The 17,145-nt window shown below is 48.6% G+C and overlaps 1 protein-coding gene across 1 annotated transcript in view; it reads right to left on the bottom strand.

The window, feature by feature from the left end:
* LOC311235920 (voltage-gated delayed rectifier potassium channel KCNH8-like) overlaps positions 1-17,145 on the bottom strand; it is a gene marked incomplete at its 3' end in the record, with an annotated part of 374,679 nt that overhangs the window by 152,557 nt on the left and 204,977 nt on the right. The gene's annotated exons all lie outside the window — the stretch shown is intronic.

Below are 17,145 nucleotides of genomic sequence, written 5' to 3'. Positions count from 1 at the left end.
GAGGGTGGGAGAAGCTGGCGGGGTGGGTCCGGGTCGTTGTAAACAGCGACTCCTACAGTTCGGTCGGGGCGCCTGCTAAGCGCGGATAGGACTCGAGGGGGATAGTGTGATCCTCCCACACGCTACGCCCTCTCGATGAGAATCCGCGCTGCCAGGTGAAAAGAAGCGGTGATTGGCTGGACGTGTGTCGGAGGAAGCACGTGGTAGCCTCCACTCTCCCAGATGATCTGACTGTGGGGGGTAAGTGCGCAGCGACCAGGAAGGGACTGGGAATTGGCATACGACTAACATTGGGATGGGAGAAAATCGGAGGAAAATGGAGGGGGAAAAAGATCAATACAAAAAAAAGGGGGCCCGGGGAGGACCATGAAGCTGCAGCACAGATGTCCTCCACCGAGGCCCCACCCAGGAGAGCGACAGAGGCAGCCACCCCACCAGTGGAGTGCGCCCTGACGCCCCCAGGGGGATCCTGCCCAGCCAACGTGTAGCAGAGGGCAATGCCCTCGCACAACCAATGGGACAGGCATTGTTCGATAGTGCCTTACCGGCATGAGAACCACCGTGACAGACAAAAAGCCGAACGGTGACCCCGAGGTCCTGAGTACGGCTGAGGCAATTCTCAAAGCACGGACCGGACATGACAGGTGAAGGCCCGCATCTAACTCACCACCGTGAGGAGGCGGATGAAACGCCTGAACCACAATATCCCTGGAGCGGAAGAACTCCGGATATTTACAGGCACGAAGGCAGGATTAGGCCGCAGAGTGGCACCGCAATCGGAACAAAAGACAGGCACTCTGGTCGTACCGAGAGAGCACAAAGCACACCCACGCGTCAGCGGAGGTGACGGCCAGCAAGAACGCGGTCTTGAACGACAGCTGTTCCAACGGCGCCTGCTCGAACGGCTCAAACGGGGCCAAGGACAACCGACGAGGACCAGTTGAAGATCCCAAGTCGGAGCCCAGGAGCGTTGCACCGGCTTAACGCGTCGAGCGCCAAGCAGGAAACGCTTCACAAGAGGGTGGCTGAACAAGACATCCCCTCAAACCCCTCATGATAGGAGGATATAGCTGCTGCATATACCCTCACCGTCGAAGCCGACAGTCTATCAAGGAGAGACTGGAGGTAACTAAGGACAGCATCCAGGGGGCAGGAGACTGAGTCCCGGCCCCCCGCCTTACACCACACTTGGAACATACGTCATCTGCCCGCGTAAGCGCAACAGTGGAGGGAGCATGCGCATTCCGGATGGTAACACCATCAGGATCAAGAACCTGCGCCCCTCAACGTACCCGTCCCAACAACTGACCTAACAGATGTATGGGGAAGAATCCCAGGCGGCACGGCATCGGTCCCAGACCTGCCTGGCTATGTCCGGATGTAATCCCCACCCGTCAGGATGAGGACCGCCCTGCGACAGTACACCTGTACCCACATTCTCCCTGCCGGGGATGTGGGGAGCCCTCAGGCCGCGCAGATGGAGGACGCCCATAGCCAGCCGCCCGCCGCCTGGTGCAGACGGGGGGAGCGTACCCCTCCCTGTCTGTCGATACACGACACTGACATCATATCGTCCGTCCTGATCAACACCATTTGTGGACCAGAAGGACCACTTTCAACACCAACACATTGAACGTAGCGCAGACCGGGCAGCATGGTTTGCCAGCTGCCCCCTACTGCGTTGGCCCGACGCATCACCAGCGAGGGAGGCGTCGGTGAAAACGCGACGTGAGACAGCGCCGTAACCGTCCTAGGACGGAACCTCCCGAGCGTGTTGACAACACGCTCTGAGAGGGATGCCCATAGCCCTCCAACCGTTGACTGGGAAGAGGAGTACTCTACATCCAGTCTACAGCAACCCCAGGCTGGTAGAGACCTGCCTGGTACGAGACCTGACGATCCACCTTGACCGCGAAGGACCAGAACGTCTTCAGGGCAGAACACTCCGTAACCCCTGACGACGCAGAGGCCCCAGTGCGGCCTCCACGCACTTGGTGAAGATGCGGGGAGCCAGAGAAAACCGAACGGCAGCCTCTGGTACTCATACGCTAACCCTGCAAAGGAAGCGTAGGTAAGCCCTAGGATGGAAGATCGGAGATGCGCATACGCATCCTACAGGTCTATGGAGGAGAACCAGACCCCCACCTGACAGTGTTCAACAGGTAGGAGACGATCCAAAAAATGCTGAACCTTCCCATGGGACAGGTCCAGCCTGGGTCTGACACCCCCCCCCCTCCCGATTTCTCAGGCAGAGAACACCGGGAGGAGAACGCCACAACGATGGCTTGCTTCGTCCACAGAGATTGGATCTCGTTGACCAGAGCTGTCACTGCTGGAGACCCTGACAATAGGGTCTGTACCAAACCTGAAAACGGGTGGGGTTGTGTAAACACAAGTCCCCGCCTCAGCGTTCTCTCCATCCACCTCGACATATGGTACTGCCGTAGTCATATGTGATGACACTCCCAACGCACCCGCCGTCATGTGGCGCAGGTCCGCCAGGAACTGTAGATAGTTGGCCCGGTCCCCCCGCTGTGCGTAGCCAACCCTGGAACCGTGCGAGCAGAGCGTTCCGTGTCGGGACATCTGACCCTGACACCACCCACGAGGCAATCGCACCCAAGGGGGGACCCCGACAGAAAGGGCCGGTTTGATACGGGGGGCTTCCTAGGTGAAAAAAAGCCCCCCCACTGAACACCCCTCCAGAACATGCTGAGGAGTTGTTCTGCAGCCGGACATGCAAGGTGTAAGGACCCCATGGGTTCCTACACACCGTAGCCCTGCAGTGATATTACTACCACCCCAAATCACGCGTGCCTGCGAGACCACTGCCAATTTTTCAGGAGTGGGAGGCACCAACATGATACCTGGCCTGGCGAAGGCGAGGCCGGGGAAGCCCGCACTGTGTGCCTCAAAAGGTTTCGAGCCCCCCTGCTGACAACACTTAAGTTGACAGACGTAACACCAGGCTCAACCAACACAGCTTATGGTGTGGGAGCCGCTTGACAGCACAACATTCTCACGGACAGGCTCAGCCATCAACTGGGTGTCAGCCCCTGTCCCCATGAGAAGCGAAAAGTGGGGCCGCCCGCGCTTCAACGAAGGCACGCGGCCTTCGCCCTCTCTCAGGGGCACGGGTTCCCTGTGCTGGGCCAGCCGCTGATGGTTTGGCTGTTGAGAGGGTGAGTCTGGAGGGGATGGACCCTTCTGTGGTCGACACCATCCGGAATGCGCATGCTCCCTCCACTATCGCGGTTTACGCGGGTAGGTGGCGTATTTTCCAAGAGTGGTGTAGAGTGGGGGGCTTGGACCCAGTGTCCTGCCCCCTGGACGCTGTCCTTTCCTTCCTTCAGTCTATTTTGGATAGATTGTCGGCTTCGACGGTGAGGGTATATGCCGCGGCTATATCCTCTTGTCATGTGGGGTTTGAGGGCATGACGTTGTTCAGCCACCCTCTTGTGAAGCGTTTCCTGCTTGGCGCTCGGCGCCTTAAGCCGGTGGAACGTTCTCTGTCTCCGAGTTGGGACCTACAACTGGTCCTCGGCCGGTTGTCTGAGGCCCCGTTTGAGCCTCTTGAGCAGGTTTCTTTGGAACAGCTGTCTTTCAAGACTGCATTCCTGCTGGCCATCAACTCCGCTAAGCGTGTGGGTGAGCTTTGTGCTCTCTCGGTGCGGCCTGAGTGCTTGTCTATTCGTGTGAATAGCGGTGCAACTCTGAGGCCTAATCCAGTCTTCGTGCCAAAAAATATCCGGAGTTCTTTTCGCTCCAGGGATATTGTGGTTCAGGCATTTCATCCGCCTCCTCATGCTGGTGAGTTAGAGGCGAGCCTTCACCTGTCGTGTCCTGTCCGGGCTTTGGGGGTTTACCTCAGCCGGACTTAGGGCCTCAGGGCTACCGATCAGCTCTTTGTTTGTTACGGTGGCTCTCGCGCTGGTAAGGCACTGTCCAAACAGCGCCTGTCACATTGGTTGTGCGAGGGCATTGCCCTTTTCTACATGTTGGCTGGGCTGGCTATCCCTGGGGGTGTCAGGGCGCACTCCACTCGTGGAGTGGCGGCCTCTGCCGCCTTGTTAGGGGGGGCCTCGGTAGAGGACATCTGTGCTGCGGCCTCCTGGTCCTCCCCAGGTCTCTTCGTTAGGTTTTACCTCATGGACATGACTGGGGGTTCTGTCTCCCAGGCGGTTCTGAGGTCTGGGACCTCCCCTGCGTCCCGCCCTTTGGTGGGTTAGCAGGGGTGTGTGGCGGCCTCTGCCGTCTTGTTAGGGGGGGCCTCGGTTAGGTTTGTAACTAGAGATACCAGTTGATATTCCATCCTCTGTTTTGTTTGTAACTTTGTTTTTTCTCGCTCGTATCCATTGACGCGGGAAGTGGGGGTGTGGCGGGTGCGCCAGCACCCCCTGCTGGCGGGGAGTGTAACTGCAACTGCAAGGTTGTTTTGGCTTTTATTCCATTGTAATACCGAGGCTACTCAATGTCACAGAGCGGAGCGGCACTGCAGATTTACCCTACTCTTGGAATTTATTGCCAGATCCTCATAGAGGCGCTGTCTCGATAATGCAGTGTTATTAAAGCAGCGTGTAGCCGACGCATGAACCAGTTGGGATTCGAATAGACGCGGCCTGGAAGCGTCAACGCGGAACTGGAAATCCGTTGGTAAAAAAATAGCGGCCCGGAATCGTTTTTTGGACGCTCAGACAATTCGCAGTAAAGGTATATATCTGCGGTTTCCCTGGCGGATGGCGAACAAGCCAGCAGAACTATCCGAGCCCCCGGGAGGGTGGTCGAAGACCTTTTGCATGTCGGCGATGTTGTATGCGGGGAACGAATTGCAGAGGGAGGACTGACTGAAGTGGAGAGCTGCCTGTCGCCCATTCTAACGCAGGAGTCCTGGACCCTTGAGCAGACCCGACAGGTAAGGTAAGCGATTTTAGATGTATCACTTTGGAAGTGTGCGTCTGTTGTCCGAATACTAGTGAACATTGAAAAATAAAGGCACGACATTTAGAGACGTCCCCGTCGTAGCGTTCTGGTGCGGGGACATGGGGCTCTCTGTGCGGGGGCGCAACAGGTGGGGTAGGCTGGGCAGAGATATATGCATCAAAACGGTTACATTGTTTGTCTCGCACACTCCGCAGAGCTGAGCGTGAGAGCGCGGAGTTGGGCAGTGGTCTCCTCTAGTGAACGAGAGTGTTGGTTTACCAGAGTGGTAAACCTATGACGTTATTATTATATCACTTATCTCAGCACCCCCACTGCTGACTGACTTCCCGCGTCCCTGCTTGTATCACAGTCTCGGCCTGGCTACCCCGCCTGGTGAACCTCCTGCCTGTTCCCTTTATTTATTCCATGGATTTTTTTTATTATCTTTTTGTTCACAATTGGACTTTAATTGTTCCTGTGGTTTTCTTTTGACACTTTATTTTATTAGTTTATTCGCTCTGCGTTGCTTTTGTTTGGACTTTTATTCCATTTAGATTTCTTGTTTAGTTTACTCCGATTCCTAGTATTCGTCTGTTCCATATATTTTGTATAAATAAATGTACCATTTGGGTTTTACTCCATGCCTCGTTTGGGGTATGGCTCTTGAATACACGTTACAAGGCAGTCTTTTTGGGCTCGCCATCTTCTAACATTACACTCTGACTCTGTAACATCATATTTATTGGCTGCTCGACTTGGCTCCGCTTCATTGATCATCACGGCAGACCAGGCTGCAGAAACAAATTAGTGGGGGGGCATAAAATGTTCTCGGGGGGGCACAATGGTTTTTCAACACAGGTTCCCTTTTATAAGTTTCAGCTGGGACAACGGCGCTGTGGCTTGCTTGGTGCTGCCCACGGTGCTGAACTAAACAGCAGAGAGGCCATTGAAAAATCTAATTTCTCTCTTAAGAACATTCACTTATACAAAAACAGACTGAACGGATATATATATAACAGACCTGCTGGGGCAGCGGACTGAGAGCAGGGGACACAAACAGGCTGGATAAGATGGTCAAGAAGGCCAGTAGCGTGGTTGGGGTGGAGCTGGACTCTAGCGAGGGTGGCGGAAGCTCCAGGCCATCAGGGAAAACCCCTCCCACCCACTATGCACAGACTTGGCTGACAGGAGGAGCATGTTATAGGCTCACATTACCTAAATGCAGCACTGAACGGCACAGGAAGTCCTTCATTCCGACAGCCATCAGACTATACAATGCATCACTGTGCCTCACTGCATCACTGAGCACAGAGTGACAATTATCATCTTCCTGGACTCTTACTTTTTAAACAGCACTGTGCATTATTACACCTACTGTAGACTTCAGTATATTTTTACTGTATTTATTTACTGTATCTTTTATTCTATTTTTATTCTATTTCATTTTATTCTATTCTTAGGCCATTTGCAGTGTCAAATTTCCCTCAGGATAATACATTTCTATTCTATTCTATTCTATATCTTTGAAAAGTCTCCATTAATTCAACACTTCTGAATTCACTGACAAACTGAACTGAACTGACAAAAATAAGGTGCATAAAAAAGCAAACAAAATTCCTCCACAGGCTACTCACCATCATAAGTAGAGCGACAAGCGGTGTTTGGGGACAGAGTGAAATCTTCTTAAAACACTGCCCCTCCACTCATTCCTGAACTTTTTTGTTAGGTCCTTCTCAAATGCCAACTGAATTAAATTGGCCTTAGTTGCGTCGATGAAGCATACTAAGGCGATGTTCTGTAAAGACGTTCTTAAGGGTATAGAAAACGAATTCTCACAGAGTGCCGTGCTAGCTTCAGTAGTGTTGTTGTTGACATCAGTGCCCACTAGGGCTGTCCCCGACTAAGGATTTGGATAGTTGACTTTGATTGACAAAAAAAAATAAAAAATAAAAAGTGAGCCCATTTGTTCAAGCTTGTCGCTGTGTCTCTTCATCTCTCCAGGTGCCTGTCACTTTGCATACAAGTGTGTTGTTGTTTTGTACCTGTGACTGCAGGCTGTGTGTGTGTGTGAGAAGAAGGAGAGGGAGATGCAGAGAGAGAGAGAGAGAGAGAGAGAGAGAGAGAGAGAGAGAGAGAGAGAGAGAGTGGCTTGCTTGGGGGAAACTCATGTTGTTGCGAATGTATAATTCTATTTAAAAGTCTACACCCCGGCGGCTGGGTGGCATAGCGGAGATTGCGCTCGTCACCAGTGCAAGAGACTCCGGTCTCGAATCCCGGTGTCAGCATTGCCTGCGGCTTGGGCCAGTCGTCATACTATCTCAATTGACAGAGGTAGCGGGTGGAAGTCGATGGGTGGGGATTGGACGTTGTGGACAGCGACTCCTACAGGTCGGTTGGGTGACACCTGCACAGCAGAGACAGGAAGTATCGGGGGCAGCGTGAGCCTCCCACGCGTTACTCCTCGCCACTGAGAGTCTGCGCTGTCTGGAAAAAAGGTGCTACAGGCTGCCTCCTCGTGTACCGGAGGGGACACGTGATGCAAGGCTTCTATCCTCACTACAGCCGACCAGTGGGAGGCATAGTCTAGCAACGTTCAAGACCGGGGGGGGGGATTGGCAATACGAAATTGGGATGGGAGAAAAATTGAAAAATAAGGAGAAAAAGTGGATAAAAAGCAAAAAAGTCTACACCCTGAGAATAAGACGACACCCCTTTTTCTATCTTATTTGGGACAATATGGGGTAGAAATCATGTAAAAGCAATACAACACTCAAGATGGTACTTTATAATGCTGCTTTATATTGATGTGACAGTGGCTTGAGAGGTAGTAGTAGTCGTCGAAGTGTCGAAGTGTCGTTGAGCAAGACACTTAACCCCTAACTGCTCCCGATGAGCAGGTCGGCACCTTGCATGGTTGCCTCCCCCCCGTCGTCGAAGTGTCGTTGAGCAAGACACTTAACCCCTAACTGCTCCCGATGAGCAGGTCGGCACCTTGCATGGACCCCCTGCCCCCCCCCCCCCCCCCCCCCCCCCCCAGAAATACGCAATTTTAGAGTAATTAGAGATGAATACTGAAGAACTAGAATCATTAGAGGTTCTCAAAGTGAGGTCCATGTCCATGAGAGGGATCTGGGCAGTCCCCATAGAAAATTCAAAGTTAACAGGACCAAATCATCAGTTTCTTATTTATTTATTTAACCTTTATTTAGCCAGATAAAACATTGATCTGGTCCAAGAGGCCCCAACAGGAGTACAAATATACATATATACACATATATATATAATATATATACATATACTGTACATACATACACACATATACACCAATAACAAATAGTGCTGTCAGGCGATTAAAATTTTTAATCTAATTAATTACAGGTTTTGTAATTAATTAATCTAATTAATCGCATTTTAATCGCATATTTATATTTCATATTCATATAAATATTTAAAATTCAAGGACATTACATTATTGTAGCAGGTGACTGATCAATTAAATACACCAAGAAGAATGCTTTAGAAATCAATTTTATTAAATAAATAAAATAAATAAAATGAAAACATACCTCTCAATAAGGTAACATTTGTTGCTGATACAGCTAACAGTTTACACTAAGCTACAGTATCCTCAAATCAGGGTCTACTGCAGGGTCTACTGCAGGATCTAGTGCAGGGTCTACTACAGGGTCTACTGTATGCATGACATCTATTCCTCAGCTTGTTTACATTGTCTGAGTGTAAGGCTGCCCTCTTCTTTTGGACTATGTGACCTGCAAGTGAAGAATGCTTTAGAAATCAATTCTATTAAATTGAATAAATAAATAAATAAAATGAATGAAAACATACCTCTCAATAAGGTAACATTTGTTGCCGATACAGCCAATAACAGTTTACACTAAGCTACAGTATCCTCAAAAATCAGGGTCTAGTGCAGGGTTTACTACAGGGTCTACTGTATGCATGACATCTATTCCTTGAGCCAATTGCTAAGACAAACAAGCTTCAGCTTGTTTACATTGTCTGTGTGTAAGGCTGCCCTCTTCTTTTGGACTATGTGACCTGCAAGTGAAGAATGCTTTAGAAATCAATTTTATTAAATTGAATAAAATAAAATGAATGAAAACATACCTCTCAATAAGGTAACATTTGTTGCTGATACAGCCAATAACAGTTTACACTAAGCTACAGTATCCTCAAAAATCAAAACAGCCCACAGCAAGCTAGTGTCTGGGGGCATGACTACAGGGTCTAGTACAGTGTCTACTACAGTGTCTGGGGGCATGACTACAGGGTCTAGTACAGTGTCTACTACAGTGTCTGGGGGCATGACTACAGGGTCTAGTACAGTGTCTACTACAGTGTCTGGGGGCATGACTACAGTGTCGGGGGTCTTTATCCATGGAATAATCAAAGTATACAAAGCATAATCCGTGCCTGGGAAGGCGGGCTGTCGTCGGCAGAATAATCCGGTATACAGGTCCACTCGCTCGTCGGCTCTGGGGCTCCTCGGGTGCAGCTTCACGTGGGGTCAACCACCCTGGATAAGCAGCCAGTTCTCTGCCCGAAACGATGGGGTACTGACTACGGTAGTATTCTCACCGCACGAAGCACTATATATTAACAGACTATTATTAGCTTAATAGACTACGTCCAACTCGACGATATAGTGCCAAATATGACTATTCAAATATTAATATACTGACTACAGGGTCTAGTACAGTGTCTACTACAGTGTCTGGGGGCATGACTACAGGGTCTACTACAGTGTCTGGGGGCATGACTACAGGGTCTAGTACAGTGTCTGGGGGCATGACTACAGGGTCTAGTACAGTGTCTGGGGGCATGACTACAGGGTCTAGGGGCATGACTACAGGGTCTAGTACAGTGTCTACTACAGTGTCTGGGGGCATGACTACAGGGTCTAGTACAGTGTCTACTACAGTGTCTGGGGGCATGACTACAGGGTCTAGTACAGTGTCTACTACAGTGTCTGGGGGCATGACTACAGGGTCTAGTACAGTGTCTACTACAGTGTCTGGGGGCATGACTACAGGGTCTAGTACAGTGTCTGGGGGCATGACTACAGGGTCTACTACAGTGTCTGGGGGCATGACTACAGGGTCTAGTACAGTGTCTGGGGGCATGACTACAGGGTCTAGTACAGTGTCTGGGGGCATGACTACAGGGTCTAGTACAGTGTCTGGGGGCATGACTACAGGGTCTAGTACAGTGTCTGGGGGCATGACTACAGGGTCTAGTACAGTGTCTGGGGGCATGACTACAGGGTCTACTACAGTGTCTGGGGGCATGACTACAGTGTCTACTACAGTGTCTGGGGGCATGACTACAGTGTCTACTACAGTGTCTGGGGGCATGACTACAGTGTCTACTACAGTGTCTGGGGGCATGACTACAGGGTCTAGTACAGTGTCTGGGGGCATGGTCTACTACAGTGTCTGGGGGCATGACTACAGGGTCTGGGGGCATGACTACAGGGTCTAGTACAGTGTCTGGGGGCATGGTCTACTACAGTGTCTGGGGGCATGACTACAGGGTCTACTACAGTGTCTGGGGGCATGACTACAGGGTCTAGTACAGTGTCTGGGGGCATGGTCTACTACAGTGTCTGGGGGCATGACTACAGGGTCTGGGGGCATGACTACAGGGTCTAGTACAGTGTCTGGGGGCATGACTACAGGGTCTAGTACAGTGTCTGGGGGCATGGTCTACTACAGTGTCTGGGGGCATGACTACAGGGTCTACTACAGTGTCTGGGGGCATGACTACAGGGTCTACTACAGTGTCTGGGGGCATGACTACAGGGTCTACTACAGTTTCTGGGGGCATGACTACAGGGTCTACTACAGGGTCTGGGGCATGACTGCAGGGTCTAGTGCAGGGTCTAGTGCAGGGTCTACTGTATGCATGACAAATCTATTCCTTGAGCCAATTGCTAAGACAAACAAGCTTGTTTACATTGTCTGAGAGTAAGGCTGCCCTCTTCTTTTGGACTATGTGACCTGCAAGTGAAAATAGCCTCTCACATGGCACAGAGGTAGCAGGAGTAGCCAGATATTTGCGAGCAAGAGGAGACAGCTGTCCATAGGCTTTTGCGTGAGCTGCCCACCACTCCAGTGGACAGTCATTCATTCCGATGCTGGGCTCAGCTTTGTAGAGGTCTAATTGTCCTGACAGTACCCTGACTTCATCTGAATCAGAGTCTGAAGACAGCAGGAGGAGGGTCCTCTTCGCTGGTGGCTCGTCCTCTGTGGCTTGTGGAGCAGCTTTGTCTGCTTCTGGTCCTGGCAGCATCTCTTTAAGCCAGGTCCACACCTAATAAGAGGGACAATTAATTAGTTGCATAGGACTTTTCATGACAGCCTAAGGACTTAACACTGGTCTTCTCATTCACACACACACCTCATCCCTCTCGTCCTTTGGTACGCTCTTCAAGTCCTTGAATCGCGGGTCGAGGGCTGTAGCCAGCTTCAGCCATCTGTTGTTGAGGGTCGCTTTGCGTGCGTCCAGGTCCTTCGTGAAGCTGGCCTTGAACTTTACCATGTAGCCCGGATCCTCCTCGTTGAGGTCCATGATGCGGTTTAGGTGGCAGAGTGCGGGGAGCACCACAGAGCATGAGACGTAGGTTTCCCCTCCAAGGAGCTCAGTCACATACCTGCAGTGAAACAAGAGAGCGAGAGAGAAAGAGGTGAAGGTGTGTGTATGAGAGGGAGATAGGTGTGTGTATGGGGGAGAGAGGGGGGGTGAGGTGTGTGTATGGGAGAGAGATAGGTGTGTGTATGGGGGAGAGAGGGGGGGGGGTGAGGTGTGTGTATGGGAGAGAGAGGGGTGAGGTGTGTGTATGGGGGAGAGAGGGGGGGGGTGAGGTGTGTGTATGGGAGAGAGATATGTGTGTGTATGGGGGAGAGAGGGGGGGGTGAGGTGTGTGTATGGGAGAGATAGGTGTGTGTATGGGGGAGAGAGGGGGGGGGTGAGGTGTGTGTATGGGAGAGAGATAGGTGTGTGTATGGGGGAGAGAGGGGGGGTGAGGTGTGTGTATGGGAGAGATAGGTGTGTGTATGGGGGAGAGAGGGGGGGGTGAGGTGTGTGTATGGGAGAGAGATAGGTGTGTGTATGGGGGAGATTGGGGGGTGAGGTGTGTGTATGGGAGAGAGAGAGTGGGGTGTGAGGTGTGTGTATGGGGGAGAGAGAGAGAGGAGGGGGGTGTATGGGGGGAGAGAGAGAGGGAGAGACACTTACCTGCAGGGCTCAAGTACAAGCTCCAGCTTCTTCAGTTTGTCACACTCTGTGGGGGTCAGCATGGACAGCTTGTGGTTCTGTTGGGCCAAAGTGGCAGTCACAGCCTCCTGGTTCCTCAGGTACCGTGAGATCATGGCCAGTGTCGAATTCCACCTTCCAATTCAATAAAATAACTATTAGTCCCACTGGGGGTTGTTAATGCAGCATGATGCAATTGTACAGAATACAAAGAAATAAACACACACACACACTAAATTTACCCTAAGCATACAACAGGTAGTTAAACAGTCTCACCTTGTGGATACATCTTGTATCATGGGCTCTTTTGCTTGTCCGAGGGCAGTCTGCTGCTGCTGCAGTTCTTCTGTACTGGCAGGGCTGTGCTTGAAGTGGCCTACAATCTTGCGGCACTTTGCCAGGGTGGTGTCAAGGCTTCTGTCCTCAAGGGAGACTGTGATGGTTCTTTGCAGCACGTGTGCAGCACATGGCATGTGCTGGAACGGCATATAGCGCGCTGCTGCTATCATATTACGGGCGGAATCAGTCCCAATAGATGTGACTTTATCTTTTATATTCCACTCCTCTATTACGGTGTTGAACTGTTCAGCACACGCATCGGCGAAATGGCGGCCCACAGTTTTGGTCACCGTTAATGCAAATGATTGCAGTTTCCACTCAGTATCGATCAAGTGCACTGTGACACCCAAATAATTATGATTGCCCACCGACGTCCAGTGATCACCCGTTAGGGCCATTGGGCCAGCCCGTGCCAACACTTCTTCCCTCGCCTCCCTCTCTGTGTCATACATGTTGTGGATCCTTTTCATCACTGTAGCTCTCGAGGGTAGCTTGTAATTTGGGTCAGACGACGCTATTCGAAATGACTCCGCTAAACCCTTATCTTCCACTATAGCTATTGGCCTACAATATTTTGCTATCCACTTCGCGACGCTGTTGGTTAGTTTGTCTGTGGTGGATTTACTCAACCGTTTGCCTAACGGTAATTCTCCAAGAGTGGTTTGACGAAGCGTGCGAGTTGCTCTGGAGCTAACGTTAGCTACACTGGAGCTGCTCGAACAACTTGCCTGGACATGTTTAGCGTTCATGTGATACGTTAGACTAGAGCAGCTTCGGTGATACGCAAATTCTTTTTGACATAAGCTACATATTACAATGGTCTTGTTTACTGTCCCATCTATATTCTTTTTGAAATTGAACTTGCCGTTCATAGGTCCCAGGAGTATCGCCTCGGGTGATGCTGACATCTTGTTCCAGCTGAGCTAATTCCTTTGTGTGTTTGTTTTGTTTGATAGACGACGCATGTGTGAAGTGACGATCAAGTAGGCTACGGGTCATTCAATGGGCCAAGTTTAATACGCCCAACTCAAGCGTGGATTTCAAAATAAAAGCGCACCGATTTGCCACTTGTCTAAAGTAAATATAGGTCGGCTGTAATTAATTTTGCGTCAATTTTCATAACGCGATAATTTGCTGTGTAATTAATTAATCTAATTAACGCGATAAACTGACAGCCCTAATAACAAAATAAAAACACAGTTAAGAATCATACACATAAGCAAATAAACAAACAAACAAACATATGCACAGCCTATGTACAAAAGAAATAAACAGTTAATCTCTAGTCTCTTCAATTGCATAAACATGCAAATCAAAATTATTACACAATTATCAAAACCTTACACTCAAGGAGCAAAACATAGGCCCAGATTTGCACCCCTATAAGCACAATATCAGCCTCACACTTTTTGCATATTTTCATCAGTCTCTACACCATTGGTCTTGTGTAGTGTTTGGTGAATTTATTGTATATTTGCACATTCTCTGCGTACTTCACTTACAGTACTCTAATCACTGAGAAGTAGAATTGCTAAATGTGTTTTAGGTTAAGCACAGCAGTGTGTGTAACTGGTTCAAACAGAATTAAGTCATATGAAACATGTGTTTCATATGGTAACAAAATGTAGTTTTTATAAATTAGTGTATGGTTTTGACAAGTGTTTAATTTAGCAAAGGATCTGAGGTGTTCTGATAATTGTGTGTGGTTGTGCTAATTGTGTGTTTTGAAACACCGGGCCCCGTTTTCAAAATCATGCTTAAGCAATCGAAAAAAAACTGTATTGTGTGTTTCATTATATACATATGTAATGGCCTTTGGATTGAGGAACATACTACCAGCCAAAGGAGGAAGCAGAAAAGGATGGATGAGTATGTAGTTGAGTCATCTTGTGGCACAAGCTCAGACCTCAGCTCAGGAGATCAGCTGAGACAGAAACTGTTCTATCCAGTCGTCGACAGAATGCTGCAAGAGCTTGAGAGCAGGTTCTCATGAGTTGGAGAATAACTTATGAGAGGCATACAGGCATGTTATCCAGCCTCAGACCAGTTTCTCTCAGTGGAATTGCTGCAACCCCTTGCCACACATTACAATATCCAATTATTGCCAGAGGAGATCACAGTTGCAAAGTGTTTCCTGGTCAGGAGAAGGCAGAGATGCAGTCCCTACTTTCCTATCATGGAAAAAATAGTATACGAACAGATCGAAAAATACCTCGCGGAAAAAAATCTAATCTACGAATTCCAATCTGGCTTCAGAACATCCCACTCCACTGACACATGCCTTCTCTACTTGAACGACCACATCAAACAAGAGGTGGACGCGGGCAAATACTGCGGCATGGTCATGCTGGACCTACAAAAGGCCTTCGACACTGTCAATCACACCATTCTGATTGACAAGCTAAAAGCAATTGGTTTTGATAGTTTATCAGTGAGCTGGATACAATCCTACCTGGAGGGGAGGGAACAGATGGTGGAAGTAAACGGTACCCTATCCCCCCCCCTCACAGTGAGCTGTGGTGTTCCACAAGGAAGCATACTAGGACCGCTACTATTCCTAATTTATGCAAATGACATGTCGTCAGCTTGTGACTGCAACTTGTTCCTGTTTGCGGACGACTCAGCCCTGCTGGTCTCTGACAAGAACAAGTTACAGGTTGAAAAAGCCCTCAGCTCGGAACTAGGCAAAATCTGCATATGGCTCGCCGACAACAAACTATCATTACACATGGGCAAAACAGAGTCCATTCTCTTCGGTTCAAATAACAAACTCAGCAAGACTGACGACTTCTCGGTTACAGTGGGTGACAATATTGTCACAAGGAAAGATGAAATTACCTACCTGGGTTCCATCCTAGAGGCTAATCTTTCCTGTGACAAAATGGCATCCAATGTAATAAAAAAAGTCAACCAACGAACGCGATTCTTGTACCGGATCTCCTCTCTGGTAAACAAGAATACCCTGAAGACTCTAGCAGGAGCACTCATTCAAGGGTACTACGACTATGCTTGCACCTCATGGTACCAAAGCACCTCAAAGGCACTAAAAAACAAATTACAAACATCTCAAAACAAGCTAGTCAGACTACTACTTGACCTGACTCCTAGAACCCACCTCACCCCTGCCCACTTTGACAACCTAGGATGGCTTAGAGTAGACGACAGAGTACAGCAACTTGCAATGGGCCTGGTCTACAAGATACACTACGCGACCAAGGTACCCATGTACATGTCAAAATACTTCCCAAAGGTCAGTGAATACCACGATCACAACACCAGAGGGAGCTCCACAAATCATGTAAAACCCAGATTCGGCTCAAACAAGGGACTAAACACGTTTCGCAATTATGCCACATCAATGTGGAACGCCCTGCCTAAAGCTGTAAAGGAATGTGAATCACTACCCACCTTCAAAAACACTCTCAAAAAACACCTACGTGAGACTGCAATTCGAAACTGGCCCCTACAAATGTCCTAACCTAGTTGTACAGTAAATGACCAAGTAAGGCTTTGTCAACATTCCAATGTACAGTGCAAAATGTGTGTGTGTCCCCTACCCAACCCCCCCCCCCCCCCACCTCCAATGTACAGCCCTCACCCAACCCACCCAACCCCACCCCACCAACCTCCTCCAATGTACAGTTTCTACGCCAAATGTATATACACTCCTTTTCTGGACACTTTTGTATCACAAACAGTACTGTATTTGCAAATCTGATATGTCATAAATGTATAGATGTAGCAGTACTGTCTATCTGTATGTCATGTATGTCATATATGTTATGATGAATTGAAAATGGGGGACCCTGGTGGAAACAAGACGAAAGTCTTTCTCTGGTCTGCATCCCCTTAACAATTGTATGTATTGAGATGTACTGTACTGTACCCATTCTGCAATCTGTTAATAAACTTTTCAATCAATCAATTCAATCAATCAATCTACTAAGTGTCTTTTCCCTCCTGGATGATAATAATAATAATAATAATAATAATAATAATAATAATAATAATAATAATAATAATAATAATAATAATAATAATAATAATAATAATAATAATAATAATAATAATAATAATAATAATAATAATAATAATAATGCATTTGATTTATAAGGTGCCTTTCAGGACACTAAAAAATAAGTTCACAAATCGGTGAATGAAAAAATTATAGGATCAAATGAAAACTACTTACTAAAAATGGATGTTTAAAAGTACTAAAAACCAACAAAAAATACCAAACACTAACAAACATTCAGCACAGACAATGAGGATGCTGACATAAAAAAATAAAAAAAAAGTAAAAAAAATAAAAATAAAATGTAAACAATTATTATTATTATTTTTTTTTTATGTCCGGGGCTAGGAGAAAAACATCCGGGGCTAAAGCCCCGGAAGCCCAGGGCTAAAGCCCCGGAAGCCCAGGGCTAACGACGCCACTGGTTACGAGCATGTGGCTTGGTTTAGGCGGAGGGAGCAACGTCACATAATTTTGACCAATTGGCCCTACCCATTCCAAATGCATTCCGCGGTCCATGACAGCAAGTACTTTTGTTTGCTTAAATGAAGTATTTCTGGCGCGGCTGGGTAGCGCAGTGGACTAAGCACTCTCCT

This window comes from Notolepis coatsorum (genome assembly GCF_963971535.1).
Source record: "Notolepis coatsorum genome assembly, chromosome: 1".
Lineage (NCBI taxonomy): Eukaryota > Metazoa > Chordata > Actinopteri > Aulopiformes > Paralepididae > Notolepis > Notolepis coatsorum.
Note: the sequence above shows the minus strand (reverse complement) of the source record. Positions and strands in the feature narration are given on the sequence as shown.